Source organism: Talpa occidentalis, unplaced genomic scaffold (genome assembly GCF_014898055.3).
Source record: "Talpa occidentalis isolate TD23 unplaced genomic scaffold, MPIMG_talOcc4v2.1 talOcc4.13, whole genome shotgun sequence".
NCBI lineage: Eukaryota > Metazoa > Chordata > Mammalia > Eulipotyphla > Talpidae > Talpa > Talpa occidentalis.
The window spans coordinates 60935536-60942947 of NW_023601322.1; positions in this window are offsets into that span (position 1 = coordinate 60935536).

The window sequence follows — 7412 nt, forward strand, 5'->3', positions numbered from 1 at the left end:
AAAAAAAAGATAAACTCATGCCATTTTGTAGCAACATGGATGGAGCTGGAAGGGATTATGATAAGTTAGAAGGAAAAAGATAAATACTGGATAGTTTCACATATATGTGTAATATAGAGAAACTGAACAAGGAGTGAGGAAAAAGACAAACTTGTGAGCTGACCAATAGTCTAAGGTATATAGCTGGGGAAGAAGGGGTCGGGGTCAAATCAAGGGCAGGAAGAGCACAAAAGACTATGGGGATTGATCACGGTGCTATGGTGTTCGGAGAAGTACGGGATACAACTGAGGGGAGAAGTCAAGTACTGAACAAAAATTAAAATTGGCAAGGAAAGAAAAATAATAAATTTAATACAACAAAACAAACAAAAAGCAAAAAAAGAATCTCAGTAGGTATATGAGCAGGTAAGGGCTATGCATATGAAGAACTTGCATCGAAAAACTTATTTTAATGCCAAAATAGAAATGTTTATTATCTATTTAATTGAAAAAAAAGACTAAAACATAATTTTTTTAATTTAAAAATTTAATAGTACTTTCAAATTATCTTTAAAGAATCAAAATCTCAGATAAATGTAAATAATTTTCTACATAACTATGGGAGTTCTTTCCTTTATCTATCAAATGCATGGTGTATGGAGAGATTCTGATCTCTTTTATATGTAGTTCACATTAAGAGACTATGTAAGCATGGAGGACAGAGAATGGTACAAAGGGACTTAAACAGTCACAGTTTCCATTCTTCCAACAACAGATGATCAATAAATAAACTGTGTCATAGTTGCATAATGGAATACTACACAGGCATAGAAAGGAACAAACTATTGATATTTGCAACAACACAGATGAATTTCAAAAACACTATGATGCATAAAAGAAGGGAGATGAAAAAGAATGTAATCTATAATTATGATTTCAACGACATAATTCCTAGCAATGCAAACCTAACCTTAGTGAAAGAAAGCAGAACATCTATTGCCTGAGGTTAGAGGGGCAATATTGTTCATTAGGCACTTTATTTTGGAGTGATAGAAAATACTCTATTTATTATTATGATTTTATATTTTATTTTATTATTATGATTTTATTTTATTAGTATGATTTCATGAGTGTATATTTTTGTAAAAATTTAATGAACTAGATAAATGTATAACATTTACATGGATTTTTCCTAAAAATGTGTTATGGTAATTTTCCAGTTGAAAAGATGATTCTACTTTTTCTCAATTTAAAAATATTTATATTTTTTCAGATAAATAAAAATCAAGTTTGTGTTTTCATTAAATATTGCATCCCTATTTTCTCCTATTTTCTAACAGGTTGTAATGTAGCAGCAGAAAATTAAATAATAGATTTCTCCCTACGTTTACTTAAGAATTTATGAGTTACAGATGTGGATCTCAACAGTTAGCATATAAACAATATTTATTTTCTCCAGTACCCAAACTGGATTATAGACATTTGTTTTATCTCCACTAGACTATAAAATAATTAATTCAGAGTCCTTTGATATTGACAAAGCTGTGACTTTGCTCACTATTATAGATCTTTCCTTAAAGAAACCTATTATTCTTCCCATAGAAGTAGTTTTTCCTCCTCATTCTTCCTACCGAATTAGGCACATAAGTCTCAATTTTAACCACCAGAGAACTAGCTACTCTTTTGTTAGCTTCCACCTGCAATGAAAAAGCTTTTTCTTCTGTTAATCTGTTATTTGCTCATTTCATTTGCAACTTGACAAAGAAGCTAATTGGGTTGAGGAAAAATTTTTCATCCTTACATATGGATTTCAAACTGGACTATTCAGGTAATATAAAATAAAGAAACCCAACTCTTAAAAAAAATGTCGAGAACCCTCAGATTCTTGATATAAGATTAACTCATTTATTTATTTATTGAGTCAGTGTACTGAGAATGTACTGTGATTATGCAATACAGGATACTGAGATAATTGTGACTCAGTTACTCCCCCTTGGGAAACAAAACAAAGAAACACACACACATAAGCATGCTTTCCTGTATTTCAGGGTTGACAGCAATGATAATGAGAGGAAGCAACAAATAAGTATGTGAATTTGGAAGAGATCAGCACTTGGGGAAAGCAGGAAAGATTTATGGGTGACTTAACTGAATTAGATAACAGATCAGTGGGCTCCATCCCAAATCAAAAGATCTGAAATATCTGGATCCTGAGATTTGACCTTTTAAAATGAAAAGAAAATCTCTAGGGGATTCTTATGGATTTTAAAGTCTAAACACTGCTAATTTAAGAGTCAATACTGTGTTTGTGTGTGTCATCCAGAGATCAAAGAGCTTACTGAGGAACTTACAGAAATTATTTTTAAGAAGGGAAAGGTGAAAGGTGTTTTTGATGGTGAAAGGTGTTTTGTTTTTCCTATGAAAAATAAATAAATAGAAGTAGAGAGAGTGAGATGGACAGTGTAACATGACAGATGAAACACGAAGTTTTGCAGTTTGGCTACTTCTAATTCTTAGGGTAGGAATCTGCTCTCTCATTCTTAAAATAAGGATCTTTGGGGTTTTGCAAGGACTCAGTGGGATAATGCATGAGAAGCATTTAGTACTGGGTGTGCCCTTTAGAGCTTTATAACTCTTCCTTAACTTTCTTCTGGTACTAATATCTGTCTTTAAGGTTAGAAAGTTAATTTTTGTAAGTCATTCTACTGAAGATTTTTAAAGGTCTCTAGAATCACCCCAAATATTTCAAAAAGAAAAATAAAGTTACAGGTCTTAATGAAAAAAAAAAAAAATACAATTTATCTCAATAAATAAAAAAGCTTTTAAAAAACTGAAATTTATGATGAGAAGTTCAAATAAACAAAACTTACTTCTGAGGGGCTCCCTGGTGGCTCAAGGGAAAAGCACAGCGCTGTGAAACTGTCCTCAGCCTCTGCAGCATGAATTTGATCCCCACCAGCCAGGGAGCTGACCCACATGACAGCAGACCTCGCCTGTCTCACTTGCTGCTCCCCTCAGTAGTATATTAGTCAGTCTGCCTGTTCTGTTCCCCACTCTGTCTCTGGTGAATCCTCTCACCCCCCATACCTCTGGCCGGTACCCCAGTTCTTGCATGCATGCATAAATAAATCTTTAAAAAACCAAAACAAAAAGCCTTACTTCTGAATGACCTTCCAAATTAACTAATCTGTGCTGTCTTTCACTCCACTTCTAATTCCTTTTCTACTCAGGTGCGTGTCTCTATGTTTGTTTATTTAAAATAATATGTTGGGGGAGGTGGGCGGAGCAACATGGCGGCGAGGAGACGCTGCGAGTAAGATCTCCCATTAAAAAAAGTTAATAGGGAGGAAAAGCGGCAGGTCCCAGTGAGAACTGGGACACGGAAGATAACGGACGACTCCAGCAAACTGCCCGAAGAAGAAAGTTGCATAAAGAGGACCAGAAGGGAGGGAAGCGCAGAACCCTGCTCCCCTCCCCCGCCCACAAAGTCGGCACTCTCCGACCGGCAGAGAGGAGGGAAACAACAAACCAAAACGGCAACAAGAAAAACGGACACAGCAAGCGGGACTGTGAGTGGAAAGGAACTATTGCAGCCACCACACCCCGTGAACGGGAGCTGAGGCGAACCCTGCAGGATCCGCCTGCGGAGGTGAGCTCCAGGCGCCATTAAAGAGAGCCCGCCCCCCAGGAGGAGACCAGCACCAGCAACAGCCCGGCCGCCGGTAAGCTTGCGCTGAAAGTGGCGCGGATCCAGACCGGATCGCAGCTTGCCCAGGTCCCCGCCTGCGACCTAGGCTTGCGGGGAGACGGCGGAGGCCTCCCTGAGTGAGCAGGAAAGGCGCCCAGGCAGGGGAGCAGGATTCAAAAGGCGCCATTCCCGCGCCACTGATCTGGGCTACAGCCCGCGTCCTGGAACTGAGGGCTTTGGAACTGAGACCCGGGGCACGAAATTAGGGGCGTGGGTTCCCACGACGGTGGGGCACAAGGCAGACACAGCACCCCAAAGCCGTTGAGGTGTACCTACCATCCCCGCTCTGCTCCCTGTCCCACAGGGTGGAAAATCAGCTCCCAGGGCTCTAGGAGAGATCTCTGGCGCCACCTAGCGACTTGACCCCAGCACAGGCTACTGAAGGAGCTAGTGGCCAGCTGGGGAGTTAGCCCACACCTGGCTCCTTCCGAACAAGTAGTCTGAGCCCACAAGGAGAGCGAGCACCCACAGCCGGGGCAGACCAGGCGCGCAGAAGAGTGTGCCTGAGACCAGACGCGCAGGGAGTGTGTCCCACATAACCATTTTAGAACAGGGACATTTCTTCAGTAAAGACTACCTGCAGAAGGCTTCCTCAGGAGCCAGAGGTGAGCGGGGGAAGTTCGCCCACGCCAGACCCCCTCTGGCCTGCAGTCCAAGCCCAGAGGGGAGCAGGAACCCACCGCCGGGGCAGACCAGGCGCACAGGGGAGTGTGTCCCCACATCGGCATTTTAGAACAGGGACCTTTCTCCATTAAGGCTGCTTGAAACTGACAGATGACTCCTGGAAGAACCAGAGGGGAACAGAGAAGCCCACCCAAGATGCCGGCCAGTCCCAACAACACAGTGTCCCAACGCATACGGCAAATTAGAAAACAGACAGTAGGGAGGAGAAGAACCACACGCAACCTAGCAACTCTCCAGAGAAAAAGCACACCACAAAAAGAAAGCCAGCCCCCAGATTGCAAAGACAATAACTTGGAAGAATTTCTGAGCCTTCCAGAAAGAGAATTTAAAATTGCCGTGATTAAAAAACTGACAGAAGTCATAAAGGAAAACAATGATAAGGGAAAAATAATCAACGATCAGAAGAATGCAATTGAGTCCCTAGAGAGGGAAAACAATGGTCAGAAGAAAGAAATTGAGTCCCTAAAGAGGGAAGTAAAAGAAATGCAGGAGATCAAAGAATTAATGGAAGAACTAAAGAATTCTGGGAAAAGCAATGAAAGCAGAATAGATGAAATGGAAGAACGAATAAGTAATCTTGAAGACACAGAATAAAAGAACCAAAACAGAAAAGGAAAGAGAAGTACGAAGGAAAAAGAACGAAGAAAGACTTCGGGAACTATCTGACTCCATGAGGAAAGGAAATATAAGAGTTATAGGAATACCAGAAGGAGAGGAGAGAGATGTAGGAACAGAGAAAATATTCAAAGAGATAATTGAAGAGAACTTCCCAAATGTGAAGAAGGAGCTGAAAATTGATATACAAGAAGCAAGAAGAACACCAAACTTCCACGACGAAAGGAAAATACAGCAAGACACATAATAGTAAAGCTCCCAAGAATCCAGGACAAGGAAAAAATAATGAAGCTGGCAAGAGGGAAGAAACAGATAACATTCAAAGGAAAACCAATCAGGCTGACATCAGACTTCTCCGAAGAACACTACGGGCAAGGAGAGAGTGGAGGGACATAGTCAACAGACTCAAGAAAACAGATGCCAACCAAGAATACTCTATCCCGCAAAGCTCTCCTTCCTCTTTGAAGAAAGAATATGGACCTTCCCAGACAAACAGAAACTCCGGAATTTCATTGCAACTAAACCCCCACTCCAAAAAATACTACAAGGAGTCCTAAAGCCAGAACCTCAGAGGGACGAATAACAATGAAAGAAGGCAAAAAAAAAAAAAAAAGTTATTAAAGAATAAATAAATAAAATCAAAGGAAAGACAAACACAATGGCAAATACAGATGTTAACATATCAATATTAACTCTAAATGTAAATGGACTAAACTCTTCAATAAAAAGACACAGAGTGGCAGCCTGGATTAAGAAACAAAACCCAACTTTTGCTGTCTCCAGGAAACACATTTAGCTACAAAAGATAAAAATAGGCTCAAAGTTAAAGGATGGAAAACAATCCTACAAGCAATGGACCAAAAAAGAAAGCAGGAACAGCTATACTTATATCAGATAAAACAAGATTTCAAACTCAAAAAGATAAAAGAGACCCAATGGTCATACATTATGATCAAGGGGACAATACTTCAAGAAGAAATAACACTCATTAACATATACTCACCAAACGAAGGAGCACAAAATATATCAGACAACTGTTGTCCTCTCTGAAAACAGACATCAGAGGAAAACACATACGTAGTGGAGACTTCAACACACCACTATCAACAATGGATAGATCAACAAGACAAAAAATAAGTAAAGAAACCAAAGCTCTAAATAAGGACCTAGAGCAATTAGGCTTAACAGACATCTATAGAACACTAAACCCCAAAAAAACGGAGTACACATTTTTCTCAAGCGCACCGGATCATTCTCCAGGATCGATCACATACTGGGGCACAAGACAAACATCAACAGATACACCAAGATTGAAATCATATCAACCATCTTTTCTGACCATGAAGGCATCAAACTAGAAATAAACCATAAAAAGAAGGCAAGGAACTTTTCTACTCATGGAGATTAAAAACCACACTACTGGAAGACCATTGGACTAATGAGGAGATCAAAGAAGAAATTAAAAAATTTTTTGAATTGAACGACAAGGAGGACACTAATATCCTAAATGTATGGGATGCAGCAAAAGCAGTAATAAGAGGAAAATATATAGCAATAGAAGCTCACATCAAGAAACAAGAAAGAACGCAAAGAAACAACCTCATCTCGAAGCTCAAAGATCTAGAAAAAGAACAACAAAAAAACCCCAAAACCAGTAGAAGAAAAGAAATAATAAAAACCAAAGCAGAAATAAATGAAATTGAAACTAAAAAAACAATCCAAAGATCAATGAACCAAGAGCTGGTTTTTTGAAAAATCAATAAAATAGACAAACCCCTAGCCAGGCTCACAAAGGAAAAAAGGGAGAAAGCACAAATAAACAGGATCATCAATGAAAGAGGAGAAATCACAACGGACACAGCAGAAATCAAAAGAATAATCAGTAACTACTATGAACAGTTATATGGAAACAAGTTTAACAATCTAGAGGAGATGGACAAATTCCTACAACTCTACAATCACCCAAAGCTAGATAAAGAAGAAATAGAACACCTAAACAGACCAATTACAAGCAGCGAAATTGAAATGGTAATAAAAAACCTCCCCAAAAACAAAAGCCCAGGACCTGATGGATTTACAAATGAATTCTACCAAACATTCAGAGACGAATTAGTGCCTATCCTTCACAAACTCTTCCAAAAATTGAGAAGGAAGGGACAATACCAAACACGTTTTATGAAGCCAACATTACACTAATACCAAAACCGAACAAGGACAACACAAAAAAGGAAAACTACAGGCCAATCTCCCTAATGAACACTGATGCAAAAATCCTCAATAAAAGTTTAGCTATCAGAATCCAACAATGTATCCATAAGATAATTCACCACGACCAAGTTGGATTCATTCCAGGGGCACAAGGATGGTTTAACATCCGAAAATCAAT